The sequence below is a fragment of the Monodelphis domestica genome, chromosome 7 (genome assembly GCF_027887165.1).
Source record: "Monodelphis domestica isolate mMonDom1 chromosome 7, mMonDom1.pri, whole genome shotgun sequence".
Lineage (NCBI taxonomy): Eukaryota > Metazoa > Chordata > Mammalia > Didelphimorphia > Didelphidae > Monodelphis > Monodelphis domestica.
In genome coordinates this window covers 135,187,644-135,203,090 of record NC_077233.1, presented here as the reverse complement: position 1 = coordinate 135,203,090, position 15,447 = coordinate 135,187,644, and the positions used below count along the sequence as shown (strand labels likewise).

Genomic DNA, 15,447 nt, shown 5'->3' with positions numbered 1-15,447 from the left:
TAGAATGTGTCCAGAGTCGCCCCTTTCTTCTTATTTTTCTTGGTATTTTGGGGGGGCTTCTGTGCTTCTGTGGAGTTTGTCATCTCTGAACGTGGAGGATTGGCTTTTCTTGTCTTTGTCTGGTGATCAGAGGCTTTAGTCCTGGGCAGATGTTGGTTCTATGAGCGTTCCCTGGGTTAAACTGAATATGCCTCACTGGAACTGGAATGGAAGGGTCGGACCACGAGGCCATACTCTCCCCCTGGCTCGATTTCCGGAAGTTGCCTTCAGAATCCCTGGCCGTGAGGCTGTTTCGTCGGCCTGCGGGGGGATGGGCTGCTGCTTCCCCAAGCTCCGAGAGCACAGACTTTCACTGAGACTTGGATAGCAGGATCCAGCCCGTGAGGCTGTCTTGCCCGCCCTGAGGGTTGCTGTTGTTTTGACCAGCTCTCTGCAGCGGAGGCCCGAGGCAGTAACTTTCACCCGGACCGACCGGCTCTTTGACCAACCGGCTCTTTGCAGCGGAAGCCCCAGGCAGTAACTTTCACCCGGACTGGGACTTGGGTAGAAGACCCTGAGGGTTGTTGTTCCTCAGACCCTGCTCTCTGAGCCCGGCGTGGCTGCCGCTTCCGGGAGCCTTGGACTCTGCGCTCCTACCCCTGAGGTCCGAGGGATCTCGGGTTCTGGCTTTTAAGGGGAGCCGTACCTTTTGAACCGGGTCCAGGTCCAGGAGGAGGGTTCCCAGGGTCTGTGCTGTTGATCGTTTTGAATTTCGGCGCCTTAGGAGCTTCTAGTTTGAGATCGGTAGGGAAGGGTTTTCCGGAGATCTGAACTTCAGCTTTCTTTAAGCCGCCATCTTAACCGGAAGTCTCCTACATGATAAAATTTTATAAGGTGTCATGCACAGATGGAAAAATGTACACTCTTTTCTACTACCATTCAACAAATTCAACAATCACCAGAGGAATATCATGACTAATAGGTCTATTGGAGTTCTTGCGCTCTTGGGTGGTAGCGGTAGTAGTAGGAGACGGTACAGGCTAGCAAAATGCCTGGTAGAAGGACAATTGGGAGACTCTTCCTGTATCTTCATTTCTGCCCAGACCTGGTAGGAAGTGTTGCGTTTCAGGGTGGATGTCTTCAGGTTTGCTCAGGAATTTGCTCTAGGAATGAGACCTGTATCACCTGCTACCTAAAAGTTACAGCTACCCACCAGGCCCTCGTGTCCTCAATGAAGCCTGTTCCTGTAACTCAGCAGTTGGCAGATGGGTACCTGTGGAAGGCTCTGGTGACAGCTGCAGCTGCTGCAAGATGGGGACCTGTATATCCCTCTCACCATGCAGGAAATGGAGTCTCACAGACCAGAAGCCGGGTAACCCTTCAGAATTAGAGACTGATCTGATGCTCTGGCCTTTGGTCTTATATGAGAATGGGCTAAGATCAGTGCAAGAGAACAATGTGGGAGACAATGGAAACCAGTGGTTACAAGGTAGAAGGTAAGGATTTCTTATTTCTTTTTTGCTTCTGAATACTGTCCCCTCATTAAATTTTTATGATTGTGTTGTTTTCCACTCCTCTTCCTGACTCAGTTTTCTTTGCAGGATCTTCATTCATGTCTCACTCCTTATGTAGAGTTGTATCCCAGGGTTCTGTTCTGGGATCTCTTCTATTCTTTCTGTACATTCTTTTTCTTAGGGACTTCATCAGATCCTGTGGATTTAATGATCAGACCTGATCATTAATAACATATATATGTATATGTATAAAACTCTTACGGCCTTATTTCCTCGAGGAGCTCTCGCCAACTGCCTAGTGGACATATATACCTGGAGAGTTCATAAGCATTTCAATTTTGACATAGAACATTGCCTATCTAGGTTAACTGCACATTCAACCTCTTTATGGCTCTGTATATCTCCAACTGTTTTCCAACCTTCTGAATTCTAGTCTTTCTTATAGTTCTTGGATCACTTTAATAATCACTTAAAACAGGATCATAATCCTGCTAAGAAAAGGCTCCCCAAACCATACCACTGCTAACTTTCTGCTGTCATCAGGGTCAGGAGTTTTATCTCCAAAGGCCAAGACTTTTCTAGCTTCTCTGTAGCATCTTTCTTCTAGCAAGTAGCCTGCAACACATATTATTATTTATAGACTTCTACAGTTTCACCTTATAATTAATAGCTAGCATTTATTATATAGTGCCTCAAGGTTTCCAAAGCACTTTCCAAATATTATCTCATTTGATCCTTATAACCCTGGGGAGTAGGTGTTATTATTATCTACATTGTGCTGATTGATAAGGAAATTAAACAGAAGTTAAGTGACTTGTCCAGTATCATTAATAAGTGTCTAAGGATGGATTAGAACTCTGCTCTGTCTGACTCCAGGCCCACCATTCTATCTATTATACCATATAGCTGTAACTGTTCTCTGCTTTCTGTTTGGTCTTATTCCCACTCTCGTCTCTGCTGACTTCCTGTCTTCTCTCTCCAATTGCCTATTGGACATCTCAAACTAGATGTGGGACTTAATATGTCCCAAAGGTGAACTCATCTTTCCCTTTCAAATCCTCCCCTCGTTCTAACTTCCTGATTAGTGACAAAAGGAGCACTATTCTCCCAGTCACCCAAGTTTTCAACTTGGGTATCATTCTATACTATTCCCTCTCTTATCTCCTGTCCCTTTTCCATTTGGTGGTAAAATCCTATCAATTCTACCTTTGTGACACTTTCTCTTCTCTTACACCATCACCACCCTGGTGCAGGTCCTCATGTCCCCTTATCTGGACTATTGCAATAGCCTAGTTCTACTAGATCAAGTGTTTCCTCACTCCAGCCCATCCTCCACTCATAAGTGAAAAGGATTTTCCTTAATCCTAATCAAGGTCCAACCATGTTATCCTATCACCCCAGTCAATAACCTTTAGTTATTCCCTATTATTTCCTCCAGGACCAAATATAAATTGCCACTCCAGTATCTTTGCTAAGAAAACCCCATGCGGGACCACTAAGAGTCAGAAATAACTGAACAACCACCTGGCCCCTTCTTACCTTTTCAGTCTTCTTACACCTTATTTTTCTCCACAAACTTCAAGATCCAGTGCCATTGGCCTCGTTGTTTTCGTTCAAGATATCTCTTCATACTGACCATCTTTACTGGCTATGTCTCATGCAGGAAACATTCGCAATTCTTATCTCTGCTTCCTCGTTTCCTTCAATTCTCAGCTAAAGTCTCACCTTCCAAAAGAACCCTTTCCAAGTCTTCCTCAATCTCAGTGCCTTCCCCAGGTTGATTATCTCCAATCTATCTGGTATCTGTTTTGTTTGTATGCAATTGTTTTCATGTTATCTCACCCACTAGAGTGAGCTCCTTGAGAGCAGGGACTTTGGGTTTTTTTTTTATCTTTATTTGTATCTCCAGAGCTTACCACAATGACTGGCACCCTTAGGTGCTTACTAAATACTTGCTGACCAAAGCTGGTATCCCATATTTTTAAGACTTCCCCCATCCTTCTAAGGTAAGTGGCCGGTTAATTAGATACATTTATTTGTATGTGGTTGATAATGAATTGATGCTATCTTTCAGAGGTATTTGCATTTTGTCTGGGAACTTCCATAATGCCTTTCTTACCCCTTCTAAAACCCTTACTTTCAGTCTTAGTAACATCTCTAAGACAGAAGAGCAAGGGTTAGGCAAATGGGGTGAAGTGCCTTGCCCAAGGTCACACAGCTAGGCAGTGTCTGAGGACAGATTTGAACCCAAGTCCTTCAATCTCCAGGCTTGACAATCTATCCACTGAGCCACCCAGCTGTTTCCCATAATGCCTAATGCAAAACAATCAATATCTAATGATGGAATGTTAGATGCCACCACAATCCAGCATTATAGGATGCTTCTAATTTGGTCTATGTGAAATGTGGGCTCTGTTGAGTAATATTGGATTTGGCTTTTTGGCCCCAGTTTTATCAGCTGTAAGATGAAGTTGAGATTTTGTCCTGATCTTACAGTAGAATACATAGGTAATGTGAAGATCAAGTCAATACCGCCTTAAACCTTTCTGTTTTTTCACAGAAAAGAGCTAGTTCAATCAAAAGTGGCCCAGTATTTACCAATATATCAACTCTCAGGAAATCAGTTTCATTAATTCTACTTGAAGATAGTGGTGACATCGGCCCATTTTCTTGAAAAATACTTGCATTAATGCAGATGATTCAAAGGACAATAAGGAGAGTCAGACATTTGTATATTGTCTATATCTGCATGTTTCCCCTCTTACCTTGTGGCTCTTCTTTGCATCTCATTGTTTCTTTGTGCTTTCAGGGACTTTGGGGGCACTGAGAGGAATTTGATGTGGCATTCTTTGTTATGTTTATATATCTTAAGATGACATCTTCCAGAATCAGGTGGCTAGAGCTCCAGATTTAATGAAAAGTACTTTTACTGTAACCCAAATGTAGTTCATGCAGATGTTACTCTCTGTTAATTTTTTTTTCTTTTTGAAAACCTTACCCTTCTGTCTTAGAATCAATACTAAGTATTGGTTCCAAGGCAGAAGAGCGGTAAGGGTTAGGTGACTTGCCTAGCGTCACACAGGTAGGAAGTATCTGAGTTCAAATTTGAACCCAAACCTCTTGTTTCCAGGCCTAGCTCTCTATCAACTGAGCAACACCTCTCCTGTTAATTTTTAATTTGAATTTCTTTGTCATGGTAGGGCTTCCTACCTAAATGTCTTTATAGAAGAGAGTTCACAGAAATGAGACCAAAAGCTTAGTTTAGGAGAGTATCCAACAATTTCAGAAAAGTTAGCAAAGAATATTTCCACATCACAGAGATTAGGACACCCTGTCCCTAGATCTGGAACATCCTCACAAACATTTTTGGCTTTCCCTTTGTATCAGAGAAGAAGCCGGAGATTTTCTTTTTCTTTTATAGAATGTTTACATTAAAAGAAATTGTCTAAAATTATGGTGTTAGAAGATAAAATAGGTTGATATAATACAGTATCCTGTAGAGTTTCTACATTTCTGAATTTCTAAACTTTTTCTATGTCATCTGCTGGCCTTTGTGTATCTGCGGCTTCCATAAACTTCTCCCAAATAATTCCCATTTAATTTCTTATGCCACCTGTGATATTTTGAAAACACAATGGGGAAAGTCTCAGTGTGGAAGGGACACCTGCATTTTCACTGAACAAGCAGAAATGAGATACTAAGCCAGATTCTTCCAGTCTTAGAAACCTCCTGGTTTTAAGTTTTTTTTTTTTTTAAGGTCAATCATTAGGGAATTAAAAAAAAATTCTTTTATTTTTTTAAAAATCTTGTTTCCAAAATAGCTTCACATCAGTCTGTCTTCACCATCTTGGGGCAGTGTGTGATCATGAACAAGTCATCTTATCACAGCGAACTGCAGTTTCCTCATCTGTAAAAGAAGTAAAATAAAATGTGGAGCACCTACCTCATGGCTTTGGGGGGCTCAATTGTACTAATGCATATAAAACACTTTCTAGACCTTGAAGTCAATATGAAGATCAGGGATTCATTCTATACCAACTCTTCGAATTAGAGTAAATTTACTCACATTTTATAGTTGAGGAAATTCAAAGTGACCCCCAAGATCACTTAAGGTGATTGGCAAAGCTAAGCTTAGAATGTACCCCTCTTCATTTTCATTCTAATCCTCAGTTACCAAGGCAACAGATGACTGTGTCTAGGATGGTGAAGTCAGTCAGAACCACAATCAACCTTGCCTCTGAAGATGGTTTCCAGGCCATCCACAAATATGCCAAAGAGTGTCCCTTCTGGTCCCAATCCATGCCCCATAAAAACATAATCCTGAGAGTAATTTATAACCTGAGAGAACAGGTTTCATAGAGTATGAAAGTATCAAGGAATCTACTGATGATGCTTCTGTGGAATATGAACTTATCTGAGCCTCTAAAATCCATACAGTGGATGTTAAATGAGAAAGTCCCCTTCCTTTTTACATTTACCATATTTATCCAGATATGGGCCACACATTCTCTCCAAATGCGCCTTGAACAAACTTGAGGGCAAGTCTTTAAGAATATGATTTTTTCAATGGTTTTGTGATCTCGCTGATTTGACTGCTCCTTTTGAAGCTGCATATCTCAACCTTCCTTCTCAATCCATGCAACTCTTGTCCATGCCCTCCTGAATATCTTGCACAAAGTTCCACCAAATGTTACAGAGCCCTTCCTCTAGTACTCTGGAACTATGTTTGGGCAGTGAATCGTACAGGCAGTCCTTTGTCCTTGCTCATGAATCATCAAATGAATGATACTCTGTACGTAACTTCTGTTCTATATAATTCTTCACTGGTAACTTTTTACATCTTACACTTACCCAACATGTATCTTATCTCTTCATTGTTCCTTGGTTGAGCTACAATTTTAATTATTCAGATACTGTACTGTTTCATCATTTACAACCATTCAGAATCACTGAAAGAATATTGATGTTAGAAAAGTGGCACTTTGAGGGAGAAGTTTAGAATTATTAAAAGCACTGCAGGGGACAACTAGGTGGCTCAATGCATAGTCAGTACTGGAGACCAGAGGTCATGGGTTCAAATTTGACCTTAGATACTTCCTAGCTGTGTGAGCCTGGACAAGTCACTTACCTCCCATTGCCTGGAAGAGTTTGAATCCTAAATAATTTTTGGGAGAAAAAGAAAAAGAGGGAGAAAAATATCTAGCAAAACTGATAATTACATTAAAAAAACCTGGTTTATACAGTGTTTTGTACCTATGACAGTAATGGTGAATCGTTTAGAAAGGCAGGTGATGTGAGAAATGTCCTCAGATGAGGGGGAGAGGAGCACCCCAGCCCTACGTCCCTCTGACTTTCTAGTAATGAACTCTGGTGAACTCTGTGCTGGGGTGATGGCATGCACCTATAAAGAGGGCACACATGCCATAGATTTACCACCATAGACCTGTGGAGTTCTAACCTCTGCAAAGGAGTGTGGGATATATGAGTCTTAGCTTGTTCTTTATAATTTTGTAATATTTATTTTCAGTGTTTGATGGTTATTATTCTTTCCTTTTACATTGTTGTAGTCATTGTGTATATTATTTTTTCTGGCTCTGCTTATTTTACTTTGCCTAATCTCACAAAAGAATTTCCTTGCTTCTCTGGATTCATCATATTAATTTCCTAGGGACTATAATATTCTATTACCAAATTCTTGGTATAGCTGCCATGTGGAATATTTATGTGATAAAAATTTATGTAGCTCTCACCCAACTAATAGGAATCTATACTTTATTTCCAGTCTTTTGATACCGACAAAAATATTTATCAATATGTTGATGTAAATGGAACCTTAATTTTTTTCAGCCATTAAGCATTGATTTTATCTTTTGCCACTTGCCGCTATCAATTGCATTGATCAGAGTTAAGTCGTTCAAAATTGTTCAATTTAAGATTATAGTATAAATTGTTCTCCTGGATCTGTTCCCTTTACTCTGCAGTAATTCATGTAAGTCTTCCCCAAGTTTCTCTAGAATTGTCTCTTCATTTCTTGCAGCTCAATATTATTGCATTGCATTTATATCCTGTTATTTTGTTCAGCCATTCCTTGGTTGATGGAAATCCCCTTAATTTCCAGGTCTTTGCCATACTAAAAGAGCTGCTATAAATCTTTTTGCACATATAAGACCCTTTCCTTTTTCTTTGCTCTCTGGGGTCATAGTGGTTTTTCTGGATCAAAGATTATACACGGTTTAATAACTTTTGGAGCATGGAGCATAGTTGCAAATTACTTTTTAGAATGACTGGACCAATTCACAACTCTACCAATAGTGTGTTAATGTGTCTATTTTCCTGTAGTTCCTTCAACATTTGTTGTTTCCCTTTTTCTTTTTATCAACTTTAATGGCCTAATGGATATTAAGTAGAAGCTCAGAGTTGCTTAAATCCCATTTATTTAATTATTAGGAATTTGGAGCATTAAAAAAATATGCGTGAATTTCTTCCTTTGATATCTATTTGTTCATTTCCTTTGAACATTTATATGCTAGGGAATGGTTCTTAGCCTTATAAATTTGAGTCAGTTCCTTGTATATCTTGACTATGTTATATTAAGTAGTAAAGGTCAGAGAAATTTGCTAGAAAATTTTTCTCCCTAATTAACTATTTCCTGCCTAATCTTAGTTGATTGGATTTGGTAAAAAAAAGTTTTAGTTATAAGAATTACAAATTACCCATTTTATCTTTTGATATCATTTCTATTGCTTATTGGATCAAGAATTTTTCCTCTCTCCATAAATCTAAAAGATATTTCCTTTGTTCATCTGACTAGTTTATGCTATAACCTTTCATATTTAGATCATGTATCCATTTGGAGTTTTCTTTGGTATATTTTGTAAGGTGCTGGTCTAAACTCAATTTCTGTTAGGTTGCTCTCCAGTTTTCCCAGTTGTTTCTGTCATGTAGCGAGTAGTTTGTATTTTGAACAAAGGCTATTTGCTTTTATATGTTGTTCCACTGAACAACATCTCTTATAACCAATGCCCTAAACTCTTTTGATGATTACTGATGATAACATAGTTTGAGTTCTTGTTTTGCAAGGTCTCCTTCCTTCTCACTACTCCCCGACTCTATCATTTCTCTTGAGATTCTCCACCCCCCCAAACCCTTACCCTCTGTCTTAGTTTTGATTCTAAGACAGAAGAGGGGCAAGGGCTAGACAATTAGGGTTAAGTAACTTGCCCAGGGTCATATAGGTAGAAAATATCTGAGGCCAGATTTGAAGGCCTGACATTCTATCTACTGTGTTACCTAGCTGCTCATTTCATTGAGATTCTTGACTTTTTGTTTCCTCATATGAATTTCATGATTTTTTTTTTGTTAGTATGGCCTTATAATGATGAAGTTAATTTAGGGAGCATTTTCATTGTATTATCTTGATTTGGCCAATCTTAGAACAATTAATATTTTTCCAGTTATCTAGGTCTATATTGGGGTGTATGGGGTGCTCAGGGAGGAGTAGTATCTCTGGTATGGAGGGCTTGTCGTGCCCTCCTAGGGCAGCTCTCTAACCTCTGACCCCCACCTGACACCCTGCTCTCACTTGTGGCTCCCAGTAGCTGCTAGCATGTGGCAGCGGCCACACCCTGGTCAAAGGGACAGGCCGGCCAAACCTTGTGAGGGTAGCCATCGGGTCGTAGATCCCTGGTGAACTAGGGCTTTGCTCACCCAGCATGTGAAGACTGCTTCGGCTGAACAGACGGAAGAAACCAATAAGAAGGTTCAACGGCTGAGAGGGCGATGCAGCAAAGCACTGTGGAGTGCTTAGGGCGTGTTAGAGCACAAAAGACAACATGGCCATCCAATGCAGCTGAGGAAGTCTCCAGGTGTAACGATTTTTCGTGCCACTGGACCCAGGCTTCCAACCCCGAGAGGGACTGTCTCTGTGCATCGGCTTTTCCACTTAAATCTCCTTCACGCACAAGTGTCTTTGTGCACACTCATCTACATCATAGATGAAAGTGCACAAAGACAATAGTCATCCTCGGTTACCAAGAGACTAGGTCTATATTTTTATAAAGTATTATTATAGTTGTATTCATTTAGTACCTATTTGTATCTTGCTATGTAGTTTCTCAAGTATTTCATATAGTATATAGTTATATTGAGTAGAATTTCTCTCTCCCAATTAGGTTTTGTCAATATTATAAAAAATGCTGACAATGTGTCTGGATTTATTTTATATACTGAACCATTGATGAAGCTTTTGTTTCAATTAATTTTAGTTGACTTTGGGGTTCTCTAAATATACCATCACATAATTTATAAAAGGCAATAATTTTGATTCTTTTTTTTGCCTATGCTTATTCCTTCATTTTTTGAGTGTGTTACTGCTATAGATAGCATTTCTAGCACCATATATCAAATAGTTTTTGTTGTTCAGTCATTTCAGTCATGTCTGATACTTTATGACCCCATTTGCTGTTGTTTTTTTACATTTTAAACCCTTACCTTCCATCTTAGAATCAATACAAGGTTTTGGTTCTAAGGCACAAGAGCAGGAAATGCTAGGCAATGGAGGTTAAGTGATTTGCCCAGGGTCACCTAGCTAGGAAGTATCTGAGGTCAGATTTGAACCTAGGACCTCCCCTCTCCATGACTAGCTCTCAATTCACGAGCCACCCAGCTGTCCCCTTGAGGTTTTCTTGACAAAGATACTGGAATTGTCTGCCATTTCCTTCTCCAAAGTATTTTATAGATGAAGAACCAAGACTTGGTGCTCTATACAAGCTACCCATGTCAAATCGTAATGGTGATAATTTGGTCTCTTTGCTTTATCTCTGATCTTATTGGAAAGGACTCTAGTTTATCCCCATTGTTAATAATGCTTGCTCTTGGTTTTAGATATATATTGTTTGCCATGTTAAGTAAAAGTATATTTATTCCCATTTCTGCTGGTTTTTTAAAAAAGGAAAATGGGCTTGTTTTTGTTAAAAGTTTTTTTCTGCAGCCTTTAATGTCAGTTTTGTTGCTCATGTGGTCAAGTAGGTTCATAGGTTTTCTAATACTGAACCAACCCTGCATTCCTGGCATAAATCCAGTGTAGTCATAGTGTATTATTTTTGTGATATAGAGCTTCTTTGTTAATATTTTATTTATAAATTTTGTGTCAATGTTCATTAAGGATATCAGTCTATTTTTTTTCTTTTACTCTCCCTGATTTAGTTATCAAGACTGAATTTTTATCATAGAAAGAATGTGGTAGGATCTACTTTTTTGATATTTTTGCAAATAGCTTGTATAATACTGGACATAATTGTTTTTTGGATGTTTAACTTGAATATGCTCCTGGTGTCAGGATTTTTTCCCCTTTGGTGGTTCATTTATGGCTTCAGTTTAGTTTCCTGAGACTGGATTGCTTAAATTCCCTTCCTCCTTTGTTAATTAGGGTCTTTTATATAGTTACAAATATTCTTACATTTTATTTGTTTTAATTTTTATAGGCATATAGTTTGAGAAAATAGTTTTGAATGATATCCTCTTCTGCTTCCAAGTTCTAGTTCCAAAATCTCCTTTCCTGGGTTATTATTCATAGCATCATGGACCCCTTTGCCAGGGAGCTGAGTCTTAAACTCCCTTCTGGGCTCATAGCCACAGTGCTAGTATCTTGTTCTCCTAGGGCTGAGTTAGAAGTCTCCTCTCCAGGGTTAGAACAATTGTTCTACAGTCCCTGAATCCAAAATCCTGTGTCTGGGAATGAACTCAGGGATCTGAATCCTTTCACTTGGGTTGGAAAGACAGAGATAATGTCCTTGTTCTTCTTTTGGCTTGATACCTGCCTACCCCTGTTTCACAGTTTCTGTCCAGTAATTTACTTCTGGGATGGATTTATGTTCTTTGGCTGGAAAGATGAGCCATTGTTGTTTCCCTTTAGTTTCTGATCACTACCTGGTCTGGTACTGGTCTGAAATTTTCATTGGAGTAATTGTCAGAGTAGCTGGACTGCACTGCTTCCGCCTACTCTGCTACCTAGGCTGGTCTCTGAGTTTTACTTTTGTCAATGACCTCCTTGAGTTCTATGCCTACCAATGGGGCCTCTGGGTCAAAAGTATGGGTATTTGATTTGAATAATACCAAATTGCTTTTTTTAATTGAAATTCATTTAATTTGTTTGTTACATTAAATACCCAGGTAACTCCTTCTCTCCCTCCCCTATTAGAGAAGGCATCATTTGACAAAAAGATAGATGGATTTGGTAAATCTATGTTTTGCTTATTTCTATTTATCAGTTCTTTTTCTGGATGTGGACATATACGAGTCATTCTTCAGACAATATTTCTATTACTGTATATAATGTTGTCTTGGTTTTGTTTATTTCAATCTTTATCATTTCATGTAGCCCTTTTCATGTTTGTTAAAAAACAACAACAACCCCAAACTCTTACCTTCCATTTTAGAATCAATACTGTGTATTGGTTCCAAGGTAGAAGAATGGTAAGGGTGAGGCAATGGGGTTTAAGTGACTTACTCAACTTGAAAATATAATAATATATTAAAATATATCAGCAACTTATACAGCTAGAAAGTGCCTGAGGCCAGATTTAAACCCCTCCTGTCCCTAGGCCTGGTTTTCAATCCACTGAGCCACCTAGTTGTATCCTTTAAAAAAATTAACCTGCTCATCATTTTTTATGGTATTCTATCACAACCATATGTTACAACGTGTTTAGCCATTTCCCAATTGATTCCAGAATGGTCATACAAAATCAGTAGCTCCATCATCAATGCTTTAGTGAGCCTTTCTTTTCTCAATCCTGCTAACACGGATTCCTCTTATTGTTTGCCATCTTTGTTAATTTTCTGGTTGTGAAGTGAAACTTGAGGCATTTTGTTTTGGATGGGCATTTTGTTAGGCATTTCTTTTGGATATAAGAAATAAATAACTTTCCCATACCTTATACATATTACACATTGAATTCCTTTCTTCCTCTCTCTTTGGAGAGATTCTAGACATGAAAGAAACTTAAGCTTTAAGAAATATTCCTCTGAGGCACAGTGGGTCAAAAAATATGAGAAAAGGAATCTGAGGAGTTTAATCCCAATTTTAGGTGGTCAGTTTCCTCTAGGACTAAACCTATTCCACACTGAATGTACAAGTCCAGAGCATATGAGTCTTTTTTTTTCACATTTGAATTAGTTTGAGTCTTTTGATAGAGAGGGAGATGCACAATAGTCCAGACTCTTAATCCTGGCAGTCATTATAATTGTTAGAATAAAAACGAACATATATATTTTAATTTAAAGGAATGGAAAAAAAGATAATCATAGAAACATTGATTTTTAATGGCTGAAAGGTTCTTTAGGTATCATCTAGTTTAAGCTCTTAATTTTAAAAATGGGGAAACTGAGGTCAAGTTGTCCAAGGTCACACCAAGGTGGTAAATTCCAGAACCAGGACTTGAATCTAGATTTTTCTGATTCCAGATCTAGGACTCTTTTCTTCTATAACATGCTACCTTCAAATACATATTTTGATATTTTGCAGTCATATTTGTATAATTGTTTTTGGCAAATGCCTATATGAATCTTAAAAAAAGATTTGAAATAAAATCTTTTCAAGAATATTTCATTTTTAGACCACAGTCAATATTTGATCATTTATGAGGTTAAGTACAATGCTGGATAACTTTACAACAGTAAGAAATACTTAGTCAATAGGAATTGGGTTCTGTTTTGTTCAAATGTGGAACATATAGCAAATTGGGCTCTTTTTCTGAAATCTTCATAAATGTAAATATATATATATATGTATATATATGTATATATATATAAACTGTCAGTCTCTTTTTAATCATCATTGCCAAGGAAACAATCTCCTTCTATGAAGTCCTCAGTTTCCTTCATAGCAAAGACCAAACTAGTTTCTAAAGGGAAGTTAATCAAAGTTCTGGAAGAAATCCAGACTCTCTGAGAACTGATTAGGGTGTTGATCAGACTAAGTGCTGGAACATACTAATGTCTAATCCAATTAAGAGAAGTATCTCTTGAATTTACCTTTGACTCCATTGAAAGGTGATGCTTGAAAGGGAATGGTTGGAGAGGGAATATCCCTTTTTATGCCAAAGGAAATGCCTTCTGGTTTTATTATGGAGGTGATAAATCAAGGGAAGTGACCCTACAACTTGACCTTATTTTTCTATGAAAATAAATCATCTCCTTTGGTGCACTACCAGGACTGACATTTCCACATTCCTTTCAAAGGAAACCCAAAACTCTAAAATGGAATTTTGTATCTTCATTTTATTTTTCTGTAGAATTTTTTCTTTGTTTCCTAATCAAAATATAGCTATGATTTCATTTAGAAAGAATGCCAACCAGGAAGACTTTTGGTTCTCTCTCTCTCTCTCTCTCTCTCTCTCTCTCTCTCTCTCTCTCTCTCTCTCTCTCTCTCTCTCTCTCTCTCTCTCTCTCTCTCTCTCTCTCTCTCTCTCTCTCTCCCCCTCTCTCTGTCTTTGTGTCTCTGTCTCTGTCTCTCTCTCTCTGTGTCTCTGTCTCTATCTCTCTGTCTCTCTCTTCCACCCCACCCCCCACTTCGTGTTTGGAGATAATTAATAAATTTTCTCTGACAGACATTGTCCTTTTTTTTATACTTATTCCTTAACACATCTTCTTTGATTTAGTGATATTGGCCTCTGCTGTTTCATGAACAAGACACTTTGTCTCTTAGTTCAGGACATTTTCTTTGGCTGTCTCTTACGCTCTCCCTCCTCATCTCTGCCTACTGGCTTCACTGTCTTCTGCTCAATTAAAACTGTATTTTCAAAAAGAAAACTTTTGTATCTCCCCTTAACCCTAGTGCTTTTCCCCCCTTAATTATTTTTTATTTACACCATATATAGCGTGTTTGGATATATTTCTTTGCTTGAGGTCTCTCCCATTAGATTGTGAACTCCTTGACAGCAGGGACTTAGCACAGTGCCTGCCACATAGTAGGTGCTTAAGAAATGTTTATTAACTGATTGAAATTGGGTAAATAAACACAGAGTCCTGAATTTTCCTTACATACTTTTAGTTTTATGGCATTTTATTAGTTGTTTTACATAATATGTAGTTATAAGTGAAAACAAAAAGTATTTTAACTTCCACAATCATGTTTCAATGTCATGAAAAGCGCAATTATGCTTTCATGTAGTGTTGCTTTCAATCAACCCTTAAGATCTATTGCACATTAAGAAATGAATTAGCCTTCATAATAGAAGTATAAACAGAAGCCTAAATTATGAGCTTGTACATTATTCTTTTCTTCTGTCAATATGCAAAAATGAAAATTTCCTTATAGTCCTTTGAATATCTCCATTAGATAGGATTTCATCTCAAATGTTTGGCCCCTAGCAAGGAAGAATGAGCAAGTTCATTAGTTATCCTCACTCTATATTTTAAATAAACAAATTAATTGAACCCTTACTACAGGCCATTGTAGCTTTATCAAATGAAATTGTTTGAATTTCATAAATTTTGAGTTTCACCTCAGAGAGCCAAGCTCAGTCAATACATTCATATGTAAATATTTGCAATCAAAACATAAATCTGACTTTAGCTAACATTTAGTTTTTGGAACTGAAGTGTTCTTGACAGCTTAATTTATCTATTTTCTAAGTCGTCTATACTGTCTTTTTTCTTACTCGTGCTTGGGTAAAATGCAGTAAAGAAATAAGCTCAAGACACTCATATACTGATTAATATGTAGGCTCGAAACTGTGCCTTTTCTTGTTGTTGAGTCATTTTCAGCTGAGTCTGACTGAATGACCCCATTTGTTGTTGTTGTTGTTTTGTTTTTTTGGCAAAGATCCAGGAGTGGTTTGTCATTTCCTTCTCTGGCTCATTTTACAGATGAGGCAAATAAGGTTTTGGGCATCAAGGTCAGCTACTACTAATGATAAATTATTTAACAAATAATTTAATAAATTATTTAAGG

General features: G+C 38.1%; 1 long non-coding RNA gene across 2 annotated transcripts in view; it reads right to left on the bottom strand.

The window, feature by feature from the left end:
• Nucleotides 1-5,274: 5,274 nt before the first annotated feature.
• Nucleotides 5,275-15,447, bottom strand: part of LOC103105397 (uncharacterized) — a 29,272-nt gene continuing 19,099 nt past the window's right edge. Inside the window, exon 4 of one of the 2 annotated variants that reach the window (XR_001623580.2) lies at nucleotides 5,275-5,400. This is a non-coding gene — a long non-coding RNA (uncharacterized LOC103105397). Of the gene's footprint in view, nucleotides 5,401-14,543; nucleotides 14,861-15,447 lie in introns of those variants that run through there. The other variant, XR_470358.2, reaches the window with a different exon arrangement.